This window comes from Arvicola amphibius, chromosome 1, assembly GCF_903992535.2.
Source record: "Arvicola amphibius chromosome 1, mArvAmp1.2, whole genome shotgun sequence".
In the NCBI taxonomy this organism is placed as follows: Eukaryota; Metazoa; Chordata; class Mammalia; order Rodentia; family Cricetidae; genus Arvicola; species Arvicola amphibius.
In genome coordinates this window covers 144,006,724-144,021,469 of record NC_052047.1, presented here as the reverse complement: position 1 = coordinate 144,021,469, position 14,746 = coordinate 144,006,724, and the positions used below count along the sequence as shown (strand labels likewise).

Below are 14,746 nucleotides of genomic sequence, written 5' to 3'. Positions count from 1 at the left end.
CTGGCCAAACCTAGCCTACTTGGTGCCCCAGGCCAACTTGTTTATGTCTCAAAACACAAGCTGAATGGCACCTGAGGTTGATCTCTACGCACACACACACATGTAAACTGCATATACATGTGCACACACAAGAGCCCAATTCACTTGACAAGTCCCCTCCCAAGACAATCCCACTGTAAACAACTCATTCCTTGCCTTTTCACATACACATACCCCGCCACGGTCTTTTCAACAGACACAGGGTTTACAAGGAATTCTTTTACGTGACATGAGCACCAAAAGCATGCTGACGGTGCTGACTTCTGCAGCACACATACTAAAACTGCAACGGGATGGAGAAGATCAGCATGATCTTTGTGCAGGAACAATACATAGATTCATGATGAAGTCCATATATTTGAGACCCCCCCCAGTACACCTAATAACTAACTCCTAGTGCAGCCCACCTTTTTGGATCTCCCAGAGGATGTGCCTTTGGCCACGACTATAGCCCCCTCTGCTTCATCCATTTCCTCATCACTCCTGAGGTAGGGAAGGGTAAAGGGGGTAAGGTGCAGACCTTGGGTCATGAGCTTCTCAACAGCCATCTTTTTAACCACCCTGACTGGGACCAGGAGTCTCTCCCCTGCTCCTTTCCCCTTTTATTTTGCTCTCAACCCCACCACAGATCTTTGGATTGGATGATTTCTGACAGCTTCAATTTTTTTTTAAAGTTTGTTTTTGCAAAATAAATAAATAAATAAATAAATAAACAGAAGCATACTGGAGTGTCTGATGTGAGCCCATCCTTGTCTCCAGACACAGGGTTCCTCTCTCTGGACAGACTGTCCCTACACCAGTGCAGACGGGCCAGGGTCCAGGCTTACCTACTATATGTCATTACAAGTCATGTGACCATGGACATCCATGTACCATTCCATAGGACAGACTTCCAGATGTGGCTTTTCTGGGCCACCTCAACATTTTGTTCTCATCTTGACAGTCTCTGTGTGTACTACCCTAGATGCCCTGTGGAAATTCATAAGTGGGCTTCTTAGAGGATCTTAGTTCTCATCCCTGCCCCTGGCTAATACAGCATTCTCCAGATTTGTCCAATCCTGTTCAAGAGACCCTTTGTGCTTTCAGGCAGGCAGTGACAACATTGGCCACTCATATGAGTAGCAGTGTGTGTGTGTGTGTGTGTGTGTGTGTGTGTGTGTGTGTGTAGGTCAGAAGATAGAGGAGGAAAAATCAGGAGAGGAGGAGAGAGGATGTGGCTAACCTCTCTTTCAGTGGATCTTGAATTCTGCATCCTCAGCCCTCAAAGAAACTGAAAGCTAGCAGCATAGTCTGCCTCTAGCAAGGATATTTTTAGCTCAAGAACATCTATTTATAGCCCTGGCAGCCCCTAGGAGTCAATAAAACCAAGGACTGGAAAAAGCTGATGGTTGTCTCAAGCGGGCCGGGTACTCATTCTACCCTCAGCGCACATGAGCACCTGCAATTGAAGGTGAGTGACAGCGTCTCTCCTGAGAGGCCAGCTGGGAGCAGCGACATCGGGATCCTGGAGACAGCGGAAGACTCCACATGGGAGTGAAGGAGGTGCCATTTACTAGCTCACCCAGACTTCTAGAGGTCATCTTGGCCAAGGACTACACGACAGAGGACTATGCTGGGCTGACTCTCCGCTCAACTCCTATACTACCATACCTAAATACACAGCCTCCCCTAAAGACCTGATCCCAGCTTCCACTTCTCTCCCTAGCCCTAAGCCAACTAAGAGCTGTTGACAGTGAGAATGACAATGAGAGAGAGAAAGTGTGTGTGTGTGTGTGTGTGTGTGTGTGTGTGTGTGTGTGTGCAAATGCATGTGTGTCTTTGGAGACAGGGTATAACACATATCCAGATAGCCTCAAGACTAGCCTCAGACAAAGGGTAGATAAGTGGGAAGATGGGAGGATAAGTGAATAGATAGGGGATAAATAAGAAGGAGGGTGGAGAGGAGGATCAATGGATGGATGGACTGATGGATGAGTGTGTGGGTTGGTGAATGCATGACTGGATAGATAAATGAACAGACAGGTAGGTAAGAAGTGGCTGGATGGCTAAAAGCGAGGGGAGGGTGAAAGTGTGCATGGGTAACCAATGTTCTATTACAATGGAATCCTTCTGTCTTATATCAAAGGCATGTGTTCAGACATGCACAGTGGTCCAAGTCTGTAATCCCAGTACTCAGCGGAGGCAAGAAGATTGCTTGGAGTTCAAGGCTAATCTGAGCTCCATGAAATCTATGTCTCAAAACCAATCACATGGAGGCCAGGGAGGCAGGTCAGCAAGTTAGAGCACTTGCTGTGAAGCCTAATGACCCCAGTTGAATATCTGGGATTCACATGGTGAAAGGAAAGATTCAACTCCCCATAGGTTGTCTTCTGAATTCCAGATGCAAGTTGTGGCATGGACATGCCCACAAATATGCAGGTGTTATGGTCACACCTATAATAAATTAATGTGAAAAAAACCGAAGCAGATGGCAATAATAATAAGGAAGGTGTGTGCTTCTCTCCATTCTGTGTTGTGCTATAGACAGGCACTAGCCTTAAACATAGAGGGCACCCAGTGATTGTCCTCTGAGTAAGCCACACATTAGCACTTCCAGTGCTGCACACCACCACAGAGCCCAGTTTCTCTCCCAGGCCCAAAGGGAGGAGCAGTTTTGTTCAATGTCCCTCAGCAAGTCAGGGGCAAAGTGGACTGGACTGGGCTCCCCATTTTCTCCATTGTCATTGCTTGCAAGACTGAAAAATCCCTGAAGACCTCCTAGAGGACTGTTCTCAGTGGTCTGAGGTGACCTGTGCTGCCTGGGCGGATTTGTCAAAGCACTTCTCTGCCCAGGACTGGAAGGACTTGGTGAGCAATGTAGGGGCCTGTTCCAAGAAGGGCACCGTTTAGCTTCCAAAGGCTGAGTGGTTGGGAGACGCTTGGGGCATGTATAGGTAAGAGGGCATTGCAGAGGGTCACCAGGCAGGAGAAATACAGAGAATGCACTGCTAGGATCCATGGAGATGCTGGAGGCCTCTATCTGGGCAGGGTGCATACTAGGGTGGTAGCTCACACTACCCTAGGACTGGAAAGGGTCAGGGAGGTGGGGACCTGTGTTCCTCCAAGCTCATTTCCCACAGCGGCTCCTGGCCTTTGGCTTTCCTGGAAAGCAGCCTCCCCTCCTGACAACTGAAAGGCTAAGCAGAAAGGAGAGAGACTGCTCTACCTCTCTCGGACTTTTTCTAGGCAAGTCCTTGAATTTGACTCCTCCCACACCTCTTAGTCACACTCAGTAAGGTCCAGGTGGATTGGCACTCCACTCCCCCTCATCCCCCAAGTCTCCTCCCTGACTGCCTTGATCTCCTCCCTCAGAGCCTCCCCCAGGTCAGAGGTGGATCTTAGACAAGAGTCTGGGTGAGACAACCCACACGTCCAAGAGGACAGACACTTCGAGCCAATGGAAACCCAGGCACAAACTTTAGGCTCCAGGTGTCTGTCCTGCTTGCTCAGGCTCCTCCCCATGTCTTGTTCGCTCACATAAGCTTTGGGCACCTAGGCCCAGGCCAAGCACCAGCAGGCAGCCAGCATTGAGTAGCCACACTAGGCTGAGTCCTTGAAAGAGAGACCCCTACAGCCTGTCAATAACTTCAGTCCAGGTTCTCACTGAGGACTTACCCAGCTCTTTGCTCTCTGCTGATGGTCACCGGTGGAGAAGGAAAGGTGGGGCTGGTAAGACCTTTCAACATGAGTCAGCGCTGATCTGAACCACAGGATTTAGGATCAAGGGCCAAGTAGGATCAAGTGGGAAGTGGAGAGGGGAGTTTGGACCCCATCCCTCCCTTGGCCAGTGACTAGCGCTCCCCTCCCCACTAATTCTGCATTCTGGCGTGGGTAGAGCTGGGGAGGGGGGAGCGTGCTGCTCTGTCAGTGGGGTAGGCGCGGTCTTGAAGGACCTTGCAGGAAGTCCGCGGCCGCTGGGCGTCTGCTTGGTCAAGAGGTGCCCACGATAGCAGTGGCTAGCGAAGAAAAAGCGAGTGAGCGTGCCCCAGGGAAGAGCTCCCTCCCTGGGCCCCAGATGGTGCATAACAGCGGGCGCAGTGAGTGCTCTGGGGCTAGAAGGCCTGGCACTGTGAGTGCAATGTCCTCAGGCGTCCAAGGCCCGCCCATTCTTCTCTGCGCCCTTCTGAGCGCTGCTGCGCTGGAGCTCCACCTGCGCTCCCAAGAGCCCAGAGACGAGAGAGCACGGGTGCGTTGAGAACCTGCTCGCTTTGGGGTCTGCACCTAGCGTAGCTCGAGATCCTTGCACTAGATGGAAAAATGGTTGCCTGCGTTTCTCCTCACACAACCTGTCCAGACTAGGATGGTAGGCTGCGCCTGTGGGTGACCTGCCGCTCACCTCCCCTCCAACCTGGAGCCCGGACGGCTGCGAGCAGCCCGCTAGCGCCACCTGCTGCCCGCGTCTGAGCGGATGAGGGCTGACGCCCGTACGTGGATGATAGTCATTTCCACTCAGTGCGTCCCACATATCTGATCTTCAAACTAAAAGGAACACTTGACCAAGAGTTCTGAGGTCTCCAGCCCCGCCGCCTACCTACTTTTCGTCTGATGCCCTCCCCTTGGCCTGTCTGCAGCCTCAATTGTGCTGGCATCCTGCACTAGCACCTGCTGTTGACTGGCTTCCCTCAGAAAGGTCAGCCACACCCATGGTTTCAACGGTCATCTGCCCCATTGTTCCTCCAACCAGATTTCCTCCTGGACTTTCAGACCTGCAAATGCTGAGCTCACCTGGATGGTTTTTACCACCATCACTCTATTTGCCCAGCCACCCCTACCAATCCTCCCACTGCCAGACTATCTACAATTCCTTCCAGAAGGTGCCTCGCTCCCTAGCCTGGCACACCCATTCCCTGCCCAGAGGAAGGTGCTGCCGGGTTCAAGGCTTCACTTAAACCCCTCCATATTGAGTGGACAAGTCTTGGGGTTCACATTCAAGTCTTAGGGTGGGAGTCTGTTTCCACCTATCATACCCAAAAGAGCCTGCCTGGCATTTGAGAGTTTCCCTCTGTGTGTTTCCTGGGACTTCCGTAACAAGTCTCATGAACTGGGTGACTTATACAACTGGAGTTTCTTTCTGAATTCTGACTAGAAGTCAGAAATCAATTTGCTTAGTGGGTGTAGGAGTGCTGAGAGAGAAAACCCACCCTGGGCCTCATTAGCTGCAGTGGGCTCCTAGAATCCTTCATTAAGTCACTAGTCACTTGGGATTAACATTCCCACATATTCCAAAATGATCTCATCTAAGTTATATGGTTAAGGGCACAAGTTCAGTAAGATCACATTCTGAGGCCCTAGGCATTAGACCCAAATATGAATCTAGGGGGATACAACCTAACCAATAATAAGCTTTGGAGATTGGCTACATGCACATTTTTTTGTTTTGTTTTGGTTTTGTGGCTTTCTGAGACAGGGTTTCTCTGTAGCTTTGGAGCCAGTCCTAGAACTTGCTCTGTAGACCAGGTTGGCCTCCAACTCACAGAGATCCGTCTGCCTCCCGAATACTGGGATTAAAGTGTGTGCCACCAGCACCCAGCTCTTTTCTTTTGTTTTGTTTTTGTTCGTTTGTTTGGTCACATGTACATTCTGTAGCTGTGGTCATGAAAGCCACCCGGACTGCTTGAACCGCTACTAGAGCTGATGGAAGCTGTGGGCAGGAGACTAAGGAAAGTCACTAGTGGTCATGCAGCCCTGTAGATTCCCATTTCAGCATTTCTGGAATGTTTATAAGTGCAGGTAGGTTCCTTGGGTCCCACCCAGAACTTCAGGTTGAAACCTAAAGAAAAGGGCCCAGAGATGTGTCTTCAGAGATTCCCCAGAGAGACCTTGCATTTGGTGGTATCCATCCATTGGGTGGGGGTGGGGGATGGACAAGAGTGAACCCCAGTTGGTCAGAATGGAGAAAGGCAGTCTTTGGGCTTCCTCCAAGCCTTCTTCCTGCTCTCATCTTAGTGGGTCACCTCCCAGAAATGCCTCAAATACCAGCTACTCACGCTTGCTGAAGCACAGGCTGTGCAGAGGTCAACACACTTAGCTGAAATGCTGAGTGCCTCCCCTCCCTTGCCCACCCACCCTTGTGATAGCTGATTTTTGTTGTCAACTTGATTGCAACAAGCTTCAACTAAGAGATAAGCCCCTGGGCAAGTCTGTGAAGGTATTTCCTGGAAGTATTTACCAAGGTGAGAAGATCCTACCCCAGGCTAGATGGACTCTCCAGCAGTAGCCCACATAGAAAGATGGCTGAGAAGAATTCAGTGTTGCTTGCTTTTGCCTGCATGCCTTTGCTCCTTGCTTATGAGTGCATTGACTATGCTGCTGCTGCTGCTGCCATCGCTGCCATCCTTTACTGATATCAAAACCCAGTTAATTTCAACTTCTATTAAGGGTTGAAAGCTCTCCAGGAATCCTCCAGGCTTTCTGCACCAGATTTATGCTGATGAGGCATTGACTGGGGTCTCAGCCTGGTCATTGTTGAACTACCTCGCTCAGATTATACAAGTCAATCAAATAAATTCCCTTTGCAATTATGTTTATTCTATATTTTATATTATATTTATTCTAATACATTTATTAATATACTATATATAATAAATGTGCATTTTATTAATATGATATATTTATTCTATCAATTCTGTTCCCTCTAGAGAACCTGACTAATAAACAGAGCCTCTCAGCCTCATCACTGAATGAAGACAGAGGCAGAGGCTGAACTATGTGTGTGCAGCAGAGAAAAGCCAGGAGTCAGTGGGGCTAGGAAGAGGACAATGTAGCCTCTTGATCTCATGCTTCTGGCTTCCAGGATTGGAAGAGAATCCATTTCTGTTGTTTGAAGTCAACAAGTTTGTGATCCTTTCTAAAGCATTCTCAGGAAACCCCACAATTCCCTACCAGTCACTTCAGGGTCTCTCCAACCCAGCATAAATTTGGAAGTGACAGCAAGTATCTTGGGGGCAGGCAGAGCCTCTGAAGTTGAACTATAATGAGCCTTTGGGGACAGAGACCTTGATGTGTGTTATGTTTCTTGAAGGGTCTACTACCTCTTTAGGTGGCTGCAGTTCCCTGTTCAATGGACAAGTTATCTTTCAGGAAGCAGCGAGATACTGACTGGTATGCTATCTCATTTGGACTTTGGCTGGCAGGAACTGTAATGAGCTTGTCTTAGTTCCCTGTAGATACCAGACAAGCCCTCAGTGAACAGGGCCAGGAACAGCTCATGATGCAGACCTCTGCTTCTGAGATCCTGGGCAACACAACACAGTGTGGGGCCTGGGTGCAACCTCCCACTGTGCCACCTCAGCCAGGTATCTTGGCTGCACCTCTATGGAGAATAGTGCCAGGCTGCCCCAGGGCCTGCTTGTGATGCATTCACCAACTCCTAGTGAGCACTTGCAAACGATGACTACTCATGAGCCTCCCCCACCCTGAGCTCTGGCTGCTCCAGAAGCAGAGCACCATGCCCCATGAGCCACAAAAGGGCTTAGTTGTGCTCTGCAGCGGGTGACACAGGAGTCTTTAAAAAAAAATCTCAGCCCTTCCTCTGCCACTGGGGCAGAGATCCTGCTATCCAGTCTGCTCCTGTGGGTACCCACCTCAACTGTCCTTTCAGGCCTGAGGAGGAGAGTCCTTCTGGAAAGCAGAATGGGATAAAAAGATGGAGGCACATGATCTGGAATCTCAGCTCTCTACCTGGGTCAACTTAGGTAAGCATCTCAGTCTCCACGTGAGAATCACCACCCTGAGCTGCATGAGAATACAGTGGAGGCACAGCATGGGTTGCCAGGGGGGCATCTGAGGTGCTGGCTTAGGAAAGCCAATGCCTGGCAGGGCTAGGGGAGGGGAGGTCACAGACTATTGCAGCCCGCAGGGTCTGTCTCTTCACAACTCTTCCCCAAAACAGATCTCTGGACTTAACAGAAGATGAAGTAAATACTGTCCTTCATGGGTGGTGAGGACAGAGGGGCCCTCTCTCCTGTCCAGCGGGTGCTAGCAGCTGTGGGTGCCCTCAGCTTCACTTGGGACAGTCCCAAGCACAGAGCCAGCTCCCGAGGTAAGAGGGAGCCATTGTTCCCAGTCTCCCAAGGGCAGGAGAATGTGTGTCACATGCCCCACCCTGTGCCAAGCCCCCATCCATGAGGGTGGCAGTGAGGAAGGGAGGAGAAGATTTGCACCCCGCATTGGCTGTGCCTCTGACTGGGGGTGAGGCAGGACAGCGAGTGGGCCTCAGGGAAAGGAGTTGTGAAAGGGAAGGGCCCAGCAAACTCAAAATGTGTCTTAGAGTGGGGACGGGGTCACCTTATCCTCTGAAAATCTGGCTACTCAGTTTGTGTTGTCCCGAAGGCTTCAACCCTCCACTCCACAGGGGGACAACTACCTGGGGTATGGGTAGGAGACCAATACGTTCTGACTTGAAGGGCTGCCTAGTATGGGGTGGAGACTAGCCCCTAGATCGCTTGAAATAATAGCTCCTCATGTCCTGACCCAGGGACCCCTCAAAACTGGACAGAAGGCAGGGATGTAGTAACAAAGGTAGGATCTAGGATGGACCTATGTCTGTCAGTTCCCAAGGCTGCCATCACAATGTGCCACCAAACAAGTTGTTTAGAAGTGCGGGCACGGGCTGGAGAGATGGCTCAGAGGTTAAGAGCACTGGCTGCTCTTCCAGAGGTCCTGAGTTCAATTCCCAGCAACCATATGGTGGCTCACAACCATCTGTACTGAGATCTGACATCTGACGCCCTCCTCTGGCGTGCGGGCATACATCAAGACAGATTGTTGTATACATAATAAATAAATAAATAAATCTTTAAAAAAAAAAAAAAAAAAAAAGAAGTGCAGGCACATGTCGTCTTAGCTCTGAAGGCTTGAAGTGCTGTCTTCGATGTCCTCAAGACTGGCCCTTCCTAGGTGTCTTAGGGTTTCTATTGCTGCAACGAAACACCATGACCAATAAGCAAGTTGGAGAGGAAAGGGTTTATTAGGTTTACACTTCTGCATTGTTGCTCATCACTGAAGGAAATCAGGACAGGAACTCAAACAGGGCAGAAACTGACACAGAGGCCATGGAGGGGAGCTGTTTACTGGCTGGCTTCCCATGGCTTGATCAGCCACCTTCTTATAGAACCCAGGAACAACAGCCCAGGGATGGCACCACTCACCATGGGTTGGACCTTCCTCCATTATCATTAAATGAGAAAAATGCCTTACAGCTGGATCTCATGGGAGCATTTTCTCAGCTGAGGCTCCTTCCTCTGATGACTTTAGCTTGTGTTAAGTTGACATACGAAATCACTAGGGCTGTGGGGAGTACCTGCACTGGTTCCTCTGTGCCTTGTAGGTGACTTTATCATTCCCCTTCCTCTTCAGTGTCTGTCTGAATCTTCTCTTTATATAAGGACACTAGGTTAGGCCTCTCTACTCCACAGTGACCTCAGCTTCAGTGAATATATCTCCAGTTCCTGTTTCATATACAGTCATGAGTTGAGGTACTTGGGGTCAGGGTTTCTCAATTTCTTTTTTTGGAAGACATGCATCAATCTTCAACAACCAGCATTCTCTGCCTTTTGTGATCAGTGGCTTTATTCTCCAGTGTGCCCATTACTTCCTGACGTGTATATCCCTCCTCCTTCTCATCAGTTAGTACTCCCGCCAGCCAACTGCTCTTCCAAGGAAGATTTGTGTGTATTTTTCCACTTCTGTTTTCCTAGAGCATAGCTGGCACTCCAAACCTGTTAATGATGACTAGGTGGGTACTAGGTGGGTACAAAGAAGGAAGGGCTAAATAGAAATCCCTATGTTCCATCTTCTAGGTAAAATGGGAAACCAGAATCAAAACTCTATGTCCAGAGAAACCCAGAGGTGACTGTCGCTCTCCCAGTTCTGACAGACATAGAGGGGGAGCGTCTAGCATTACAGTTTTACTCCAGTTTCCATCCCTGAACAGGACAGGGAGTATTGTTAATAAATGGGATTGCCACAAATTGGAAGACATAAATGAGTTTAATTGCAGCTGTTTCCCCAGATGTGGGGACCATATTGGCACATCAATACTTTTAATCCAGCAATCCATAAACACATCTGAACATCTGAAGGGACTCTGGCAGGCCTTGCCCTTCCCCTATTCCCTCTGCCTTGCAAAACAAAACAAAACAAAACAAAATAAAACAAAAACCCAAAAACCAAACCAAAACAACCCCCCCCCCAAAAAAAAACCTGTTATATTACATTCCTAAAGCTGGCCACCCAGGTCTATTCTCTTATTTGACCACTTCCTCCTCCTGAGGCTGACTACCAAGGTCCAGCTATCAAAGTATTGAAGTCCACAATCAAAAGACCCCCTGTGGCTGCCCTAATTAACATATCTAATCGAAATTAATCAAAATCAAACACCTCATCTTAACACAGTGTTTTCCCTTTTACTTTTATAAACTGCCATTTGCTTAGGGGCCACATCTGCCATTTCTTTCCAGAGTCAGTCCGTCAAATATCACTGTCCCCTTTCCCTTGTTCCCTTCCTCTTCTTCCTTGTCCTCTGTCTCCTGTTTTTGTCTCTTATTTCCTATCCTTTGTCCGTCTAGGGCAAGTAAATCTCCTTTGTGCTGAGAACTTGGTCTTGGGTGTCTTGTGCCAAATACTGGTCCCTTCAGCATCAATGAGCTTTAAGTCAGTATAATAAGATATCGGACCCAGGTTAACTTTGTAAAGGAGGTTTGTTTAGCTCACAGTTTTGTGCAAACAACATGGTGCAGGCTCTGTTGTGGACCCTTCTTGGCTATAGTGCCTCACAGTTTACAGTAATGGTGGAAACATGTGTAGAAAAGGGTGATCAAATTCCAAATCTAGTGGCATAGAGAGCTGGGAAGGGCCATGTTTGCTTCTTTTATAACAACTACCTTCAAGCAACCCCAAGAATTACCTTAGTCTTTTTCAGAGCAGGACCAAAGGAGCCCACACCAAATGGCCCTTAAAAGTTCTGACACACCCCTCCCACCATCCTGGAAACTAAGTTTCTAACATTTTGACCCACACTTCAATAAGTAGAGTGTGCCAGAAATAGCATGCTGTCTCTTGGACATTAGATGAACTTCTTATCGCTACCACCTTGTCTCAGAAGTAAACCAGTTCAAAGGCTGTTCTCCTCAAGTTATGTCCACAGAAACATATCCCACCATGTTCAGGATGTCCCATGGGTAGACCCTACAGCTGAGGTACTGGTGAAAGGCTACATACTAATATAACACATATCCTTACCGAAGGGCTCTATCCTGGCTTAATCACTGCTCTATTGCTGTGAAGAGACACCACAACCAAGGCAACTCTTAAAAAAATAGAAAGCATTTCATTGGAAGCTTGCTTACAGTTTCAGAGGTTTAGTTCATTATCATCATGGCAGGCAGTATGGAGGCAGATGCTGGAGGAGTAGTTGAGTGCTACATCCCGATCTGTACACAGAAAGAAAGAGAGCCTAGGCATGGCATGGGTTTTTGATAGTCAAAGTCCACCACCAATGAATGACACACCTACTCCAACATGGCCACACTATTCTAACAAGGCCACCTTTCCTAATCCTTCTACTCTGTTTAAAGAGCTCTACTCTCTGGTGACTAAGTATTCAAATATATGAGCCCATGAGAGTCATTCTTATTCAAACCACAACATTGTAATAAGTCTTTTCCTGTCCCACCAACCAGCTCCCAAATAATGACATGGAGACTTACTATTAATTATGAAAGTTTGACCTTAATTTAGGCTAGTCCCACTAGCTTTTTTAATGTAAATTAACCCATTTATTTTAATCTGCATTCTGTCACATGGCTCATTACCTCATCACTCCATACTACTTATGTTGCTTCCTCCATGTCTGGCTGGCAACTCCACCTTCTTCCCAGAGTTCTCTCTCTTTCCATAATAAGTCCCACCTATACCTCCTGCCTAGCTAATGGCCATTCAATTTTTTTATTACACCAATCAAAGCAATACATTTTCACACAGTGTACAATATCCCACAATACCACATACCCCAGGAAAGTTTAGGAATTCAGATATAGGTGAAATTTGGGGTTCCCATGGTTTGGGAATACCAAGACATCAGCTTTAACCAGGTGTGATGGTTTATGACTGTAAACCCTAGCACTCAGGAGGCTAGGCAGCTAGCTGAGTTGCTGCAAATTTGAGGCCAGCTTGGGCTCTACAGTGAATTCCAGAGTGAGACCCTGTCTCAAGCACATAGACAATGTCTTCTGGATGGGACAGAGCCATTGCACTTACGAACATTTAGCACAAGATCAAGACAGTCAGCATTCCAGCATGGACAGGAGAAGGGCTCATGAGGCTGCTTCCCTAGCTGAGGAGCTATTGGTAGTTGGTGACTGCTGGGGAAGGAAGAACCATTTTCCTTTGGGAGTATGGCTGCTGGTAGGTTGTCCATGCTTCAAAGGATAGGCACACACTTGCCTGCAGTCAGCACTCAGTGTATTTTTTTTAAGAAGACATGAAGGTTGGCGCACGCCTTTAATCCCAGCACTCGGGAGGCAGAGGCAGGCGGATCTCTGAGTTCGAGGCCAGCCTGGTCTACAAGAGCTAGCTCCAGGACAGGCTCTAGAAACTACAGGGAAACCAAAAAAAAAAAAAAAAAAAAGAAGACATGAAGGTGAGGGCGGAAATGTTGGAGGTACTCTAAGGAATAGGGAGGGGAATTTTAGTTGAACATGAAGAAAATTTTTAGGTGTGTGAAGTTGTCAAAGAATAAAACATCATTTTAAACAAAAACCACACATGCACGCACATATACAAAAAGCAAGCAACCAGACAAAAACATTATCTCTAAAGAGAATCATAAGCCATCCTTACAGTAGTGCAGGATTTTAATCTCAGCTACTTGGGAGACTGACGTAAGACGACAAAAAGTTCAAGGCCAACCTGGCCAACTCAATGAGACCCTGTTTGAAAATAAAGAAGTCTGGGGATGTAGCTTAGTGGTACAGTTCTTGCCTAGCATGAAGAAGACCCTAGGTTCAGGTCCTAGTACTACAAATGAAAGAGTGCTCCATGTTGGTTGAACATCTTACCACTAGGACATAGAGCTCCCAATCAGATAATCTGCAAGGTCCTGGCACAAGCATGTGATCTGTAATTTTCCTTTGAACTAGGCATTGGGCATACCCTATAGTGCAGTATCATCCAGGGAAAAGAAGGCCAAGCTTGAACTTGGGGACTGCTGCACCAGCTAGTATGCTCAGTTACACCTTACTCTTCCCTGCTTCCCACCTCCACAATGACCTCATAAAGGATTACTTATGCCCCATTTGGTAGACACTTGTAAGATGTTTGTGTGATCTATAATGTTGTGGACACAGTTGAAATGCATATATGATGGTGGTCCCATAAGAGTTTAATGAAGCTGAAAACTATTGTCTAGTGATGTTACATCTTACATAATCCATCACTTGTGTTTGCAATGGTGCTGGTACAAATGATCTGTTTAGATACACAGACTCTCCTGTGTTTTGGTTGCCTACAGTGCAGAGTAACATACTGTACAGATTTGTTTCTCAGGAGCAACACCTTACACCTTGTAGTCTGTGTGTAAAAGGCCACACAATCTAGGTCTGTGTATGGGCTAAAATGGCCTAACAAGGAAATTCTCAGAATGTAACTCTATTATGAAGCAACACATTACTGAATTATTATTCTCATTACAATGAAAAGGAAATGGAGGGCTGGAGACCTGCCCAGTGGTTAACAGTGCTTGCTGCTCTTCCAGAAGACTGGAGTGCAGTTCTCAGCACTCACATTGGGTAGCTCACAACTACTTGTAACTAACTCCAGCTCCAGGGCATCTGATGATCTCTTCTCAAATGGCAAGCATGTGCATGTGCATGTGTGCACACACAGAGAGACAGATGGTGGCAGTCAAAAGCAGGCTGGTTTACCAAGGACTGATGCTCCTCAGCAGCAGTAGACAAAAGAACACTGTAAGGCAACCAGCTGATGGTTGGCTAAAAGCAAGGTGGTTATGGGGTGGGGGAGATTTTCAGTATGACCATGGGCAGCCATCGGAATTGAAATGGAGACTACAGACCTGATTTCCTCCTGATATTATCTTGATTAGGTGACTTTTCTCTCTCTAGATATTTCCTTCCTCACTGTTTCATCTCAGGTATCTGTTGGTGATAAAAGTTGTCACCACCACCCATCCCCTCCAGGTGCCTATAAAGGAGAATGGACAGGAAATCTCCCAGCATCCTGGAATGGTTCTTTTGGGAGGAGTGAGTACCATTTCAAGTACATGTATATGTACAAGTATATGACAGCTGTATTAGAGTGGGCAGATGGCCTGAAGGTATTATTGGTCTGGTGCCTGCCATTCATGACACCCCACTGAAGACACTAGTGAATTGAGTTGCTGTGATCCCTTTGCTCAAGTGTGTAATCCTGGGAGCATCTCCCCAGCAAAGAGGAGAATGGAGAGCCAGTCTTTCAGTTACTCACTGAGTTCCTGATACTGGTTAGGCTCTGGAAAAAGCTACCAATAGGACAGATATCCAGGACAATGAGGAGACTTGTGGGTATCCTGGATGATAGTCACCCAAGAGCCAGAGGGTACAGCTCAAGGAGCAAGGGAACAAAAAAGGGATAAGCAAGTCCACACGGGTGGACAGTTGGGGTTAAAAGGAAC

The 14,746-nt window shown here is 47.6% G+C and overlaps 1 non-coding gene across 1 annotated transcript; it reads left to right on the top strand.

The window, feature by feature from the left end:
* Window positions 1-292: 292 nt before the first annotated feature.
* On the top strand, window positions 293-399 carry LOC119806049. Its single transcript, XR_005284094.1, has one exon. It is a non-coding gene; the product is annotated as a U6 spliceosomal RNA (small nuclear RNA).
* Window positions 400-14,746: the final 14,347 nt, after the last annotated feature.